Raw genomic sequence first — 16012 nt, forward strand, 5'->3', positions numbered from 1 at the left:
ATCAAGCCTCAAGACGCTTCGAAGAAGAACTCTCGAGGTCTTTCTCGGGGTGTGGCAGGAAACCCTGGGTTCCCTCGACTTGTGCCCATGACCTCAGGGAGCTTAGCGGGGTTCCTCTGAGAAGTCAGGGATACTGTGGAGTTGAGAGGGGCTTCTCGGGACATCACAGGGACTGGTGCAATTGAAGAGGACCTAATCTCGGATTGAGGCAGTAACGTCAGGGTTCCTCTCCATTTCTGACTCGGATAGCAGGGTCCCTGCAGAGTTGGGACAGGAGAGTCAGACCTCGTCTTGTGTGGAGTAATGGAACTCCGCTTGCCTCTCGAGTTGTTCACGGGATGACAGGCCACCTGTCGAGTTGTATGTGGAACCTGCGGTTTTGGGGGACGATGCACAGGGTGTCAGTGCCCCTTCGTGTTGTGCCTTCATCCACAGGGTTACCTTCGAAGAGGTGACCGGGCATCGGGATCTTATCAATAGCGGACCAGGAAATCGGGGTCTTTCGGCATGTGGCACAACACACGAGGCTACGTCTCGACTTCCCTCGTGAGACTGGCCTCATCCTGAGGTTCGCCGGGAAGTCTGGGAACCCCTTCCAGACAAAGCAGGGGAATCGACCCTCCTGTCGCCATCAGGAGGGGAGAAGAGGCTCAGCTGAAGCGGTGCTGGGAACCTCCATGTTCTCCTCGAGTGAGACCGGGGTGTCAGGAAATTTGGGGGTCGCATCAAGGGTGCCAAGTACCGTTTCACACTTCAAGACGGAACATGGGACTTCCCTGGAGACGCTATAGCTGACAGGGGCCTCATATTTCGATGACGGAGGAGCCACGTTGTTTTTCTCCAGTTGCCGCGGGATTCTCGAATTACAATGGGGAATACAGGCTTCCTCTTGTGTTGGCCCAGGGAAGTCCAATCATCCATTCGAGTTGCGAGGGAGAGCTGGGGATTGCACTTGAGTCAATGCAGGACAAAAAAGACCTCATTTAGGCTTGTGTCCAGGACCGAGTTTTCCTCTACAGGGGCAACACGGATCTCGGGATCCCATTCCAGACTCACCCAAGTAGTCAGGCCTCGGCTCGAGGGGAAGCAACGGACTCTGCTCTCCTCTAGAGTAGCGACGTGTATCTCTTGGAGGCTACTGAGTGGCCTAAAGGGAGTCAGGCCTCCAGTGGAGTTTGGAGAGTGGACTCGGGATTGCTCTCTAGGTCATGTAGGAAAAGAAGGCCCTCATCTTACGATGATGGGGGCGTCTCGTGAGTTTTCTCGAGCGGCGGTGCCAGTGTGGGGTTTTCATGAGGTAGGACGGGGAGCGCAGGGAGCCTCTCGTGTGGCGCCAGGGAAGTTAGGTTTCAATGGGCGTGGCGAGGGGAATGCGTCATTGCTCTCCAGTCATGGTAGGGTATCGGGCCTCAAGACGCGGTAAAGAAGGACTCTCAAGGTCTTTCTCAGAATGCAGCAGGAAACCCTGGGTTCACTCGACTTGTGCCAGTGACCGCAGAGAGCTTCTGAGGGTGCCTCTGAGAATCAGGGATACTGTGGAGTTTTAGGGGCCTCTCGGGACTCCACTGGGTATGGCGCAATGGAAGAGGGCCTCATTTCGAGTTGATGCAGGAACGTCAGGTTTCATCTACATTTCTGACTCCGATCGCACGGTCCCTGCAGAGTTGGGAAAGGAGAGTCAGGCCTTCTCTTGTGTGGAGGAACGGAACTCCGCATGCCTCTCTAGTTCTTCAAGGGATGACAGGACACTTGTCGATCTGTGTTTGGAATCTGCGTGTTTTTCCGTACTATGCATGGGGATGTCAGTACCCCTTCGTGTTGTGCATTCATCCACAGGTTTGCTTTCGAAGAGGTGTCCTGGCATCGGGTTCTTATTAAGAGCGGACCGGGAAATCGGGGTCTTTCCGCATGTGGCACCACCCACCAGGCTACGTCTCGAATTTCCTAGTGAGACCGGCCTCATCCTGAGGTGCGCCGGGAAGGTCGGAACCCCTTGCAGACAAAGCAGGGGAATCGACCCTCCTGTCTCGATCAGGAGGGGAGAAGGGGCACAGATGAGGTGATGCTGGGAATTTCACCATTCCTCTCGAGTGGGGACGGGTATCTTGGGAAACTTCTGGAGCTTCATAAAGCATGTCGAGGACCCTTTCAAGCTCCAAGGGAAACGTGGGCTTTCTTTGGAAACGCTGCAGCATAAAAGGGTCTCCTCAAGCATGCAGGTGAGAATTTCGTCATTTGCGTGGAGTTGTGGCGGGAAGCTTAGGGTTCCTCTCGAGTTGCCTGTCGACCTGGGGGACTGCTCGTGTTTCCTCAGGGAAGTCAGATCTCCTTTGGCGTTGCAAGGGCCACCTTAGGATTCCTCGCGCATTGCTACAGGGATGAATAGGGCCTCATCTCGAGATGAGGTGGGAACCTCAGTGTTCCTCTCCATTTCTGACTTCGTTCACAGGGTCTCTGAAGAGTTGGAACAGGAGAGTTAGGCCTCATCTTGTGATGAGGTTGGAACTTCCCTTGCCTCTCCAGTTGTTCACGGGGTGACAGGCCACTTGTCGTGTTGTATTTGAAACCTGTGGCTGTTTTCGGATGATGCAACTGGGTTGTGAGTTCCCCTTCGTGATGTGACTTAATCCTCAGGGTTACATTCGACGAGGTGCCAGAGCATCGGACCTTTCTTGAGTGGATGGGGAAATCGGTGTCTTTCGGAATGTGGCACGACACACGAGGCTTCCTCTCAAGTTTCAGTGTGAGACCGGTCTCCTCCTGAAGTGGGACATGAAGGTCGATATCCCCTTCCAGACAAAGCAGGGGAATAGACCCTCATGTTGAGATCAGGAGGGAAGGGGCTCAGATTAAGTTGTGCCGGGAAACGTGGTGTTCCTCTTGAGTCAGACCGGTATGCTGGGGAAATTTTTGGGTTGCATCAAGGGTGTCAAGTACCATTTCGAATTTCAAGAGGGAACGTGGGATTTCTCTTGATACGCTGCAGTGGGAAGAGGCCTCATCTCACGATGATGGGGGAACCTCGTGGTTTTTAACGAGTTGCGGCGAGATTTTCGAGTTACGACGGGCAACTCAGAACCTCTCATGTTTCCCCAGGGAAGTCCAATCTCCATTCGAGTTGCGAGAGGGAGTTAGGGATTCCTCTCGAGTCGCTGCAGGGCAAATAGACCTCATCTAGGCTTGTGTCCAGAAACTACGTGTTCCTCTCCAGTGGCGACAGGGATCTAGGGGTTGCATTCAAGATTCACCTAGGGAGTCAGGCCTCATCTCGAGTGGAAGCAAATAACTCCACTCTCCTCTCGAGTTGTGAAGGGTATCTTTTGGAGCCCATTGAGTGGCCTAAATGGAGTCAAGCCTCCTGTGGAGTTTTCAGAGAGGACTCGGGATTGCTCTCTAGGCCCTGCAGGAAAAGAAGGGCCTCATCTCGCGATGACGGTGGAATCTCGTGGTTTTTTTCGAGCTGCGGTGGGAGTGTGGTGTTTCTCACGAGTTCACGGGGATCTCAGGGAGCCTCTCATGTGGCGCCAGGGAAGTCCAGTCTCCATTCGAATTTAGAGGAGGAGAGTGGCATTGCTCTCGAGTCACGGTAGGGGAATCGGGCCTCAAGATGCATTGAAGAAGGACTCTCGAGGTCTTTCTCGAGTTGCTGCAGGAAACCCTGGGTTCCCTCGACTTGTGCCAGTGATCTCAGGGAGCTTCTCTGGGTTCCTATGAGAAGTCAGGGATACTGTGGAGTTGGGAGGGGCCTCTCAGGACTCCCCTGGGTTTGGTTCAATGTAAGAGGGCCTCATCTCGAGTTAAGGCGGGAACCTCAGGGTTCCTCTCCATTTCTGACTTCGATTGCAGGGTCTCTGCAGAGTTGGAACAGGAGAGTCAGGCCTCGTCTGTGTTGAGGAATGGAACTCCGCTTGCCTCTTGAGTTGTTCAGGGGTGACAGGCCACTTATCACGGGACTGAGCAGGCTCTGATCACACCGCTCACCAGGCACTGATCACGTGACTGAGCAGGGTCTGATCACATGACTCAGCAGGCACTGATCACGCGGCTGAGCAGGCACTGATCATGGGGAGAGAATCCACTCATCACGGGTCTGAGCAGTCTCTGATCACACAGCTGAGCAGGCACTAATCACGCGACTCAGCAGGCGCTGATCATGCAGCTGAGCTGGCACTTATCACGAGGCTGAGAATCCACTGATCACGGGACTGAACAGGCTCTGATCACGCGGCTGACCAGGCACTGATCACTCGGCTGAGCAGGCACTGATCACGTGACTGCAAAGGCTCATATCAAATGCCTCAGCAGACACTGATCACGTGGCTGACAGGCTCTGATCGCGTGGTTAAGCAGGAACTGATCACGTGACTAACCAGGAACTGATCACGTGACTGAGAGGCACATATCAAATGGATCAGCAGGCACTGATCACGTTGCTGAGCAGACAGTGATCACGCAACTGAGCAGGGACTGATCACGCAAATGACCAGGCACTTATCTCGTGAATGAGAAGGCAGGCACTGATAATGTGGCTTAGCAGGCACTGATCATGCGGTGGACCAGGCAATGATCTCGCAGCTGAGCAGGCACTGATCACGCAGCTGAAATGCACTGATCACATGGCTGGGCAGGCACTGATCACACAGCTGTCAGGCGCTGATCACGTGGCTGACAGGTGCTGATCACGCGGCTGACACTTGATGATCACGCGGCTGGCAGGCGCTGATCACACGGCTGAGCAGGTGCTGATCACGCTGCTGACGGGTGCTGATCACGTGGCTGAGCAGGCTCTGATCTTCGACTGAAAGGCACTGATTATGCGGCTCAGCAGGCCCTTATCACGTAACTGAGAAAGCACATATCACATTGCTCAGAAGGGACAGATCACAGGGCTAAGCAGGCACTGATCACGCAGCTGAGCAGGCGCTTATCTCGTGACTGAGAGGCACATATCAAATGGTTCAGCAGGCACTGATCACGTTGCGGAGCAGACACTGATGACGCAGCTGAGCAGGCGCTGATCACGCGGCTGGCAGGCCCTGATCACGCAGCTGACAGGCTCTGATCATGCGGATGACAGGAGCTGATCAGGTGGCTGAGCAGGCAATGATCAAGCGGCTGACCAGGCGCTGATGACATGGCTGAAAAGGCGCTGATGATGTGTCTGACAGGCACTGATCAGGTGGCTGAGCAGGCACTGATCACCCAACTAACCAGGCACTGATCATGTGACTGAGAAGGCACATATCACATTGCTCAGCAGGCACTGATCACAGGGCTAAGCAGGCACTGATCACGGGGCTAAGCAGGCACTGATCACGTGACTGAGAAGGCACATATCACATTGCTCAGCGGGCACTGATCACGGGCCTGAGCAGGTACTGATCATGCAAGTGCAGGCACTGATCACGTGACTGAGAAAGCCCATGTCACATGGCTCAGCAGGCACTGGTCACAGGGCTAAGCAGGCGCTGATCACGTGGCTGACCAGGCGCTGATGACTCGGGTGACCAGGCTCTGATAACGCGGCTGACAGGCACGGATCACGTGGCTGAGCAGGCAATGATCAAGCGGCTGACAGGCAGTGATCACTCTGCTGACAGGTGCTGATCATGCAGCTGAGCAGGCTCTGATCTGCGGCTGAAAGGCACTGATTATGCGGCTGAGCAGGCCCTTATCACGTAACTGAGAAAGCACATATCACATTGCTCAGAAGGGACAGATCACAGGGCTAAGCAGGCACTGATAACGCAGCCGAGCAGGCGCTTATCTGGTGACTGAGAGGCACATATCAAATGGTTCAGTAGGCACTGATCACGTGGCTGAGCAGGCTCTGATCTGCGGCTGAAAGGCACTGATCACTCGGCTGAGCAGGCGTTGATCACGTGGCTGACAGGCCTTGATCACACAGCTTAGCAGGCAGTGATCACGTGGCTCAACAGGCACAGATGACTCGGCTGAGCTGGCGCTGGTCACACGGCTGACAGACACTGATCACGCGGCTGAACAGGCACTGATCATGAGGCTGACCAGGCGCTGATCAAGCGGCTGACCAGGCACTGATCACGTGGCTGAGAGGCACTGATAACGTGGCTGAGCAGGCAACGATCAAGCGGCTGACAGGCACTGATCACGCTGCTGAGCAGGCTCTGATGACGTGGCTGAGCAGGTGCTGATCAAGGGGCTGAGCAGGCACTGGTCACGCGGCTGACAGGCACGGATCACGCTGCTGACAGGCGCTGATCATGCGGCTGAGCAGGCTCTGATCTGCGGCTGAAAGGCACTATCACTCGGCTGAGCAGGCCCTTATCACATAACTGAGAAAGCACATATCACATTGCTCAGATGGGACAGATCACAGGGCTAAGCAGGCACTGATCAGGCAGCTGAGCAGGCGCTTATCTCGTGACTGAGAGGCACATATCAAATGGTTTAGGAGGCACTGATCACGTTGCGGAGCAGACACTGATGACGCAGCTGAACAGGCGCTGATCACGCGGCTGAGCAGGCTCTGATCTGCGGATGAAAGGCACTGATAAGGCGGCTGACAGGCACTGATCACGCGGCTGAGCAGGCATTGATCACGTGGCTGACAGGCGCTGATCATGCGGCTGAGCAGGCGCTGATCACGCAGCTGAGCAGGCAGTGATCATGCAGCTGACAGGCGCTAAACACGCGGCTGACAGGTGCTGATCACGCGGCTGAGCAGGCCCTGATCATGCAGCTATCAGGCGCTGATCACTCGGCTGACAGTTGCTGATCACACGGCTGAGCAGGCAGTGATCACGCAGCTGAGCAGGCACTGATCACGTGACTCAGAAGGCACATATCACATTGCTCAGCAGGCATTTATCACAGGGCTGAGCAGGCGCTGATAACGCGGCTGAGCAGGCGCTGATCACGAGGCTGACAGGCACTGATCAGGCGGCTGAGCAGGCACTGATCACGAGACTGACCAGGTACTGATCACATGACTGAGAAGGCACATATCACATTGCTCAGCAGGTGCTGATCACTCCGCTGAGCAGGCGCTGATCACGAGACTGAGCAGGTGCTGATAACTGGGCTGAGAAGGCACTGATCACACAGATGAGCAGGCAATGATCAGGCGGCTGAGCAGGCACTGATCACAGGGCAAAGCAGGCACTGATCACGTGGCTGAGCAGGCACTGGTCATGCAGCTGAGCATGCACTGATCATGCGACTGAGCAGGCTCTGATCAGGCGGCTGATCAGTACCTGGTCAGTCTCGTGATAAGTTCCTGCTCAGCCACCTGATCAGCGCCTGTCAACCACGAGATCAGTGCCTGCTCAGCCACCTCCTGATCAGTACCTGCTCTGCCCAGTGATCAGTGCCTGCTCAGCCGTGTGATCAGTGCGTGCTCTGCCCAGTAAGCCAACTTTTTCACTCTCCACTATTACTTTAATAAAGAGGCTTTTAGGTTCCTCTTCACTTTCTGCAATAAGGGTGGTGTCATCTGCATATCTGAGGTGATTGATATTTCTCCTGGCAATCTTGATTCCCGCTTGTGTTTCTTCCAGTCCGGCGTTTCTCATGATGTACTCTGCATATAAGTTAAATAAGCAGGGTGATGATACACAGCCTATTTGTTTTTTGTTTTTCTTTTCTTTTTTTTTTTTTTTAAGAAAAGAGTCCGAAAAATGAGGGAAACAGGAAACCCAGAGGTGCTCCTGTAGTTTGGGGAAGGCCTAAGGAGGTCACTTGGAAATTCTGCTGGCTGTGGGGTGGGGCAGATGGGCTGTGCAGGCTTGTCCTTTGCATGCATGTTCTTGTGTGTGGAAATCCAGCTCAGAGCCATCTCCTGATGTTTAACAATTTCCCAGACAAACCTTGAGCTAAGCAATGCATTTTCTCCTAAGGAAATGTTTGTCTTAAGCGATGTTAATATCCTATGTATTTCCGCTAGACTCTGGCTTCAGGTCGGTTTCCCCAAAAGGCTCAGAAGCGACTTGAACAAAACAGTATGTTTTCCTCGTACCTTGTTCTCCTAATCTATGTTAAGGAAATGATATATTTGCCTGGAAATCTGCCTTTCTTCAAGATTCATGTCAATCATTTTTTTGCCCGGGATGACTCACCTGCTGCCCATGTTATCTCAATGCATGTCGTGGGTGAGGGGGCCTGGTGCCATGCTCTGAGACATTGCCTTTCTTTCCTTAGCAGAATGCTAGTGGCTGTATAACATCTGGCTAAAGACCAGCAGGGGGTACGCTTACTGCCCCCGCACCCCCACCCCGCCGCAAGTCTATGTCAGCAGCTTTCTCTATCTCTTTTATCCTTTAATAACACTTGATGACACAAAAGCTCTGAACGATCAAGTCATATCGAATCTTCATTTCAGATTCAAGATGCATTCCATGGTATTGCCATCTTAAGTCTTTCCATCACTATGGAATATCTGTCCATGTATTCAGGATATTTTTCAGCCATGGTGTAGAATTTCCAGTGTGCCAGTCTTGTCATCCTCGTTACATCCATGGCAAAGCAATTTATTCATGTTGACATTATTGAAAGGGAATTTTTTAAAATTCCTTTTCAGATTATTATCTGCTAGTGTATACAGATAAAACTGTGTAATCATTCATTTTCATCACTTTGGACAGCTTGATAGTTGTCTTTACTTTCTTTCCTTTCTTGTACTTTAAGATTATCCTGGCACATATATGTACTGCCTCACCCCTAATCTCAGTCATGTGTTCAAAGAACTTCTGTCCTTTTATTTATTTATTTTTTGTAACACTGAATTCGTTTTGACTATGCTGGGTCTTTGTTGCTAGGTGGAAGTTGCTAGGACCTCTGGACTGCAGTCTCCCATCTCTTGTTGACCTCTTGCTGACCTCTCCAGAATCCTGGTTGGTGAGAGGTTGTTAGTTCCTTGTTCCTTACCAGGACCTCCTGTTGTAAGATGACTCCTGCAGGTGTTTTCTCTTCTCTGTTGCCTGGCAAGGTTGGGTGGTCACTGGTTCATTTAACAGAGTGTCCTTTGGTTCTCTGGAATAAGGTCCTTCTCAGAGTAAATGTATAAAATTGTAAAAGTCAATGTTTGAAATAATGTATATTCCTAATTAGGTAAGTTGGCTTTTTTGTTGTGTGTTAGAACTCATCACCAGACCAAAGGCCATGTAGGTCTTTTGTTGTTTTCTCAAATTGTATAGTTTTTTGAATGGAACTCCGTTGTTAGTTGCAATGTTTGTGCTTCTGTTCATTTCATCTCTCTCTCTTTTTTAAACAGTTATTTATTTCTAGTTGATTGATCACTGCTTTACAATATCAGTTTAATTTGTCATACATCCACACGAACGTCCCCTCGTTCTGGAATCTCCCTCCCACATCCCTTCCATCCCCACCTCTCCAGGTTATTTCAGAGCCCCAGTTTGAGTTCCCTGAGTCCTAACAGCAAATTCCCGCTGGTTGTCTATTTACAAATGTTGGCGTCCATGCTGCTCTCTCCATTCATCTCACCCTCTCCCTCTTTTTCACCACTCTTGTCCCTAAGTCTGTCCTCTATGTCTGCATCTCCGGTGCTGCTATGTGAACAGATTCGTCAGACTCATCCTTCTCAATTCCATGTTTTTCTCGTTCTGACTGACTTGCCTGTTTAATACACTCTCGGTTCATCCCCTTCCGTAGAACGGACTCAGATGTGTTCCTTTTTATGGCTGCATTCCATCCAGGCTCTGACTGTTCCTCAGCCGTGTTTTGAGGAGGGTCATGGAGCCATTGTGCTCCATTTCAGTTTGGGCTTCCAGCCTTAGTGCTCACAGCAGAGCTGCTTGTGGGTGAGCCCTCTGAGGTCTGCGAGCGCGGGGCTGCCCGCTCTTCCCTGGCGGGAGCTCTGTCTCCTCAGGCCCCTCAGGGCTCGGGCTCCAGGGTCACGGGGCTGCGTCCCAGCTGAGAGGAGCGGGGTTGCCTCAGTGCCCGCCAGCAGGGAGGCACTGCAAGAGGGGAAAATGAGGACGAAGTAGACGTTTCCTGTGTCCAGCTGAGCGCTGACTGGAGGTCCATCTCCGAGACTCGGGGGTTGGGGCTGGGGGGGAGAGCTCCATGTGCAAATGGCGGGTTTTCAGTTCGATTTCTTTTCGATGGCCTAGAGGATGACCTTCACGGATGTTCTTCCGAGTAGGTGGCCAGTTTTCCTGTCCCTGTTTCTTCAGAAGACTGTCCTTTCCTCTTGGCTCGTTCCTGGTTTGATTTTCATGAACTTACCACGTCCATATGTGTTCATTCCTGGGCTCTCTCTTCTCTCCTGGAGTCCCTGTGTCTGTGTTCCTGCCAGTTCCTCACTGTGGCGGTTACTACAGGGCCGTGCTGTAGTTTGAAGTCGGAGAGGAGGATGCCTCCAGCTGTGTTCTTCTTTCTCAGTCTTCTTGGCCCTTTAAGGTCCTGTTCAATATTAGCAGCCTACTAGTAGGAGTATTTATGTTTCTGTGAAAAAGGGAATTCAATATCATTTTGTGATTTCAGTCAGTGTATTTGTTGATGGCTTTGCTTGCAATGGACATTTTAATTCCTCATTGTTCCAGTGCCTGAGCGTGGAATAGTTTTCTGGTTATTTGTCTTTTCTTTGGTTTCTTTATCAGTGCTTTCTAGTTTTCTGACTACTGGTCTTTTATGTCCTTGATTAAGTTTGTTGCTAAATGTTTTATTCTTTTGGATGCAATTATAAGTGGGATTTTCTTAATTTTTTTTTCTGATTGGTATTAGTGTACACAAATGCAAGTGAATTTTGTATATTGATTGGGATTGTAAGTTGTAGTATTTTATATGATTGTCAATTGATCAGAAATTTTTAAACTTTACTGAATGTAGTCTAACAACTTTTTGTGAAGTTATGGGGAAAATTTTATTTATAAAATCTGTTTCTCCCACAGACCCAAGGCATGGTGGTTACTAATAGACTTCCCACAGTACTTCTTCATTCCATTTGGACTCCTTCAAGGGCAGTGGAGCATCACAGCTTTCCTTGAACTTCGCCTGGGTAAGTCTGAACTCTATAGAAAATTTTCATGCCTGTCTCATCTGACTTGTTTGTTTTGAAACATAATTTCCTTTCCGTGTAAAATGTACAGAAAACTTCTAGCAAAGGGAAAAAGTGCTCACATTTGCCACATCATCTAAAACAGTCTATGTGTTTTATCTAAAATGGGTGCATTCTCCTGCAGAACCTGCACATAGTCTCCAAAATCAGGACATCATATGGTTTCTACAGTATAATGTAATCCACAGCCCCACTTCCCTTTCAGTAATTGTTCAATTGTATGAATATAACTTTTCTTCCCATCTTTTTTTTAAGAATGTTACTGAGATTTTCAGTGATTTGGACAAATTTGATGGATTTAAAGCAGACGGCGAATATGGGATCTGTGTGGCCTTTTCTATATGGATATTTTTCACTAAAGATGGTTTTAATGTTTATTCATGTTGTAAAATGTGTGAATCCTGCATTCTTTTTTTTCTGCACAGTAATTAAAAATAAATAACATGCCATTTACCATTTAGATATTTGTAAGCATACAGTGTTGTAGTATGAACTACCTTTCCTTGTTTTGCAAACCGGTTTAATAATGTGTACCTTGTGCGTGCTTTGAAGAAACTCAAGAAACTGAGTCAGTGACTGAAATGGCCCAAGATATCACCTTAGATACCATCGTCATCTTAAACCAAATCAGGGGCTTCCTGGTGGTCCAGTAGCTAAGATTGGACACTCCCAAAGAAGGAGGCCCAGGTTCAATCCCTGATCCGAGAACTAGATTTCCCATGCCACAACGATATCTGGCTGGCCTCAAGGAAGGTCGATCTGGTGCAGCCAAATACAAAAAAAAAAAAAAAATCAATATTAATAAAAATAAAACCAAAGGAAAGGAAGGATATGGTCGTTCTACAGATTTACATCTTAGGTTTCCCTATTGATTAAAAAAAAAAAAAGAGTTTCACAAGACTGTCATCCTTCTATCTGGTATATACCGAGGATTCCTTTGAAATGAGATTTCTCTTGTAAATGTGACTCACAGAAGAGCCGTCTTGAACTTGGGTTTCAGAGATGAGCATGTGTCCTCTTAAAGAAAAGAAAGTTAATTAGGTCCAACTAATTCTCATGCTGAAGTGGTATATTTTGGGGTAGCATTTGCTCCCCTTCACTTTGGATGTATCCCAATTTGCTTACACAGTCATCGCCCGAAGACATCCTGATATTTGAAAGTTTTTAACTGTTAGAAGTAGAGCTGCTGTGTATAATTGTGTGATATTTTTTGTCTGGACACTTTTTCAAAGCTGTTTAGTAAGTGCTAGACGTGTAGTGTTCAGGTCACAGGTGAGCCTTGTTTAGCTGTGGAAAAATCCGGCTAAATTTCTCTGGCAGGTGGGATCTTCCTGGGTAAGGGATCGAACCTGAGTGTCTTGCATCATCACGCAGATTCTTTACCACTGAGCCACCAGAGAAGCCCCGTGCCCCCTTCCCCTTTTTGAGCTTACTGGATCTAATAGGTGTGCAGTGCTACTTCACTGCTGTTTTAGATTGTAATTTCCTAATGATATATGATTTTGAGTATTTTTGATATGCTGATTTACTATCTGTATCTTTTCTTTGGCCAGGCGTTCAGATTTATACACTTTTAATGAGGTTGTTTGTTCCAGATATTTTGGTATATTTGGAGTACGATCCTTTATCATATATGTATTTTGTCAATATATTTTTCTGTGGCTTGTGTTTAAGTTTTGTGAATGAGGTTTTTCACAGTTTAAATTTATAATTTTTTAAAGTTCATGTTATAATTTTTATGTCCTTTTTTGGATAGACTTTAGTGTTTTGTTTTGTTTTGGTTAAATTTCATAAGCAAAACTAAGGTACTGTAGATACAGTTTTAAACAAAGCTGAGGTACCATAGATACAATTTTGCCTTTTATCTGTTGAGAAGTTTGAGTGAGGTTGGTGTACATTATAAAATTATGTCTACATTCATTTGACTGGATATGGCTTCCAATTATTTTTGGAGATGTCATGAGAAGTCAGTTTCCCCAAGGGAAACTGGGCGGGTTCTGTGAAACATGAACTGTCTTCGATCCCTGGGAATTACTTTCTGTTTTTCTGGCTTTGGATTTGACTTGTTTGGATATGTCATACTAGTGGAATCACAGAATGTTTCTCCTATTTTGGTCTGGTTTATTTCACTTAATATAATGACCATAAGGTTCGTCCACATTGTGGCATTGTCAGAATTACCGACTTTGAAGGGCCGAGTCAGATTCCATTGTGTGTCTACCACAGTTTGTTTATGGAACTGGCTGTCCATGGACACTCAGATTGCCTCCGTTTGTTGGCCAGTGTGAATCACGCTGTTGTGACTATGACTGCAGAAATATGCATTTTTTTCAGCCCCCTTTTCCAAACCTTTTGGGTACATAGCATGAATTAGAATTGAAATATCTGTTTGTTCCATGTGTTAGTTTTGGAGTAATTTCTGTAGTGTCTTGCGCAGTGGCAGAACCATTTCAGTTTATCTTTTTGTATGGTAGAATACTGTTCAAGCTTTTGAATATACCCTGTGATGCATATTCATTCACCCACCGATGGACACTTGAATGGGTTCTACCTTTGGGCTATTGTGAATAAGGTCGCTATGAATATTTGTGTACCAGTTTTTGTTTGAAGTATTAACAACTACATAGTACTATGTATGAAAGAAACCACAAGGACCTACTCTGTAGTTTCAGAAACTGTATTGAATATCTTATGATAGCATATAATGGAACAGAATCTCCAAAGGAATATATGAAAAAGACACGATACCCTGGTAATTATTGTGCCAACACTATGTATTTCTACACACCACTAAAATATTCACATTCGTAAGTATATTTCACTGCTTGGTTGTATAAAAATAGAGAAGTCGAACAGAGAAGAAATAAACTTCCTGTCATTGCTCATCATCATTTATGTACTATTACTACCTGTAACACGCGTTGTATAAATAAGTGCTGGACTAGGAACTTACATTCGTGTAAACCAAGAGATGGTGAAGGTGTAAGGAAGTACAACTTACTGAATTCCTTAACGAAGGATTATGGAACTCTATGCACATGAAGTGAATGAAAGTCAAACAGTTTAGTTTAGCCACATTCTTCCTAGAGTGATGAGCTTCCACCCCAGCCAATGTTAGCTCACAATTAAATCCTGCAGTCATCTGGCCTCAGTGTGTGCTTCCTGCCATCCAGAACACAAAAGTGAGGAAGTCCTGACAAAATCGTTGCTATTTTTCTTTTTTGGATTTGTATTTTATCGCAGGGCTTGGGAAAAAGAGGGCCTAGCCTGTTTTCAGAGTTGCATCCCAAGGCTTGCTCTGGCGTGTTACCTATGTTGACAAACTGCTGATCCTGTTCAACAAAGGACAGTGATCTGCACTGCAGTATCTGTTGCTTGAGCTGGAATAGTAGGCATCCCTTCAAGTGCAGTCCTTCATGCTGAAGCAGGTCTACCTGAAGCAGTAGCATAAGATGAACACATTGATCATATAGACATCGCATCCCATGAATTTGTAAGAATTTTTCAGGTATACTGATCATCATTGGAGGAACTGACTTGTCCCAGTAATAACTGGAGTACCCAGCATAACAACAGTTCCTTGACTAAATAATATGCTTACGGGTACTTCTTCCAGCGTTCTTTCTCCTACCTCGGTCATGAACAGGAGAAGCTGATGGCAGTGGTTCTTGAAATGTGTATCGATTCCTCGGCGGCACAGTCAGTAAATACTCTGCCTACCAGTGCAGGATATGGAAGTGATGTGGGTTTGATCCCTGGGTCGGGAAGATAACAATTCATACACTCGTTTTATGTGAACAAGTTTTATACTCATGAGTGTTTTTCTTCTGTATACAGAATATATAGGTGAACTATAAAGAAAGCTGAGCGCAGAAGAATGGATGCTTTCGAACTGTGGTGTTGGAGAAGACTCTTGAGAGTCCCTTGGGTTGCAAGGAAATCCAACCAGTCCATCCTAAAGGAAATCCGTTCTGGGTGTTCATCGGAAGGACTGATGGTGAAGCTGAAACTCCAGTTTTTGGAGAGCTGACTCATTTGAAAAGACCCTGATGTTGGGAAAGATTGAAGACAGGAGGAGAAGGGGACGATAGCGGATCAGCGACCCAATGGTCACGAGTTTGGGTAAACTCTGGGAGTTGGTGATGGACAGGGAGGTCTGGCGTGCTGCGGTTCAATGGGGGTCGCAAAGAGTCGGACACGACCGAGCGACTGAACTGAAATGAACAGAAAAACAATTGCTGTTCAAGGACACTGAAAGAACCCTGATGTTGAAAAGCAGATCTGTATTGTGAGCAATGCTTAGAAATCCATGAGTTGACACATAGTATTACGCCTATCATCCTTGTAGTTCCCTCAGTGAAATATGTTGCGAAAAGCTCTTCCTTTGTGGTATAGATTCATGAAGAAGCTAAATAGCATGAATCCTTTACGTTGACAACTGTGAATTTAAATCTCCTGTGAATCCTATGTGACAACCACACATACCAACATGATTTATTAGTATTCTATCAATATTTTTAGTCCTACTGTATTTCAACTAAAAATGTCACTATACAATGGTGCATGAAGTCAAGACATAAAATCAGGGCAAATACAAAATATTCCATCCTTTGAGAAAGGGAGCGAAAAAATAATGTGCTTTGTCTATTGCATTTTTATGTATTAGATCCTTAAGTATTTTATTCACCACACCCAACTGAATGGTTCACAAATGTTTCAGAGAGGAAAGGATTATTTCTCTTTAATAATGAGGAGTTCAACTGCTCTCAAAGCAAATACCGGACGGTAATCACCATGCAGGACAAAGTTGATTATTCATATTTAGATTACTCATTCGTTAGCTTGCCAAAGGTTCTAGATCTGTTACCACATTTTTTTATATAATATCCGCATGTGAAAGTGAAAGTGGCTCAGTGGTGCCTGACTCTGTGACCCCATGGACTATACAGTCCATGG

The 16012-nt window shown here is 47.4% G+C and overlaps 1 long non-coding RNA gene across 1 annotated transcript in view; it reads left to right on the forward strand.

Annotated features, from left to right (window-relative positions):
* The window catches only part of LOC123465148, a 53798-nt gene extending 38846 nt beyond the window's left edge, over nucleotides 1–14952 (forward strand). Inside the window, exons 2-3 of the long non-coding RNA XR_006640262.1 lie at nucleotides 10890–10996; nucleotides 14894–14952. This is a non-coding gene — a long non-coding RNA (uncharacterized LOC123465148). The remainder of the gene's footprint in view (nucleotides 1–10889; nucleotides 10997–14893) is intronic.
* Nucleotides 14953–16012: the final 1060 nt, after the last annotated feature.

Source organism: Bubalus bubalis, chromosome 2 (genome assembly GCF_019923935.1).
Source record: "Bubalus bubalis isolate 160015118507 breed Murrah chromosome 2, NDDB_SH_1, whole genome shotgun sequence".
NCBI lineage: Eukaryota > Metazoa > Chordata > Mammalia > Artiodactyla > Bovidae > Bubalus > Bubalus bubalis.